Below are 399 nucleotides of genomic sequence, written 5' to 3'. Positions count from 1 at the left end.
CAAAGTATAAGCTGCTGGAGGTAGAAATGTACGTTTTCCCTTCATTATCGGCCTCAATTGAAAGTGTGCATGTCAAGAGGAACACTTTGGAAAGCTCTCCTTGAATGTCATGGTTTTGATGAGGACAACTTATGCTTATAAGAGCTTGAAGATCATCAACAAATCAGTGTGTTTAAGTCTTTAATTGGTACTAGGCTTAGACTAGAATCTAGTTTAAGTTGATTCAAGGCTTAGGGCACCTAATACATGTCTCATATGCATATAGTTTTTTAAATCATTTCATCCATGAGATATGTCATTCATAATATGTTCATGCATTACATAAATACATGTATATGTGCATTCTAGGCATAAACTAAGTGTTAAACATGTATTAACTAAGTGCATAACGTATTTGAT

Source organism: Lupinus angustifolius, chromosome LG02, assembly GCF_001865875.1.
Source record: "Lupinus angustifolius cultivar Tanjil chromosome LG02, LupAngTanjil_v1.0, whole genome shotgun sequence".
Classification (NCBI taxonomy): Eukaryota; Viridiplantae; Streptophyta; class Magnoliopsida; order Fabales; family Fabaceae; genus Lupinus; species Lupinus angustifolius.
Note: the sequence above shows the minus strand (reverse complement) of the source record.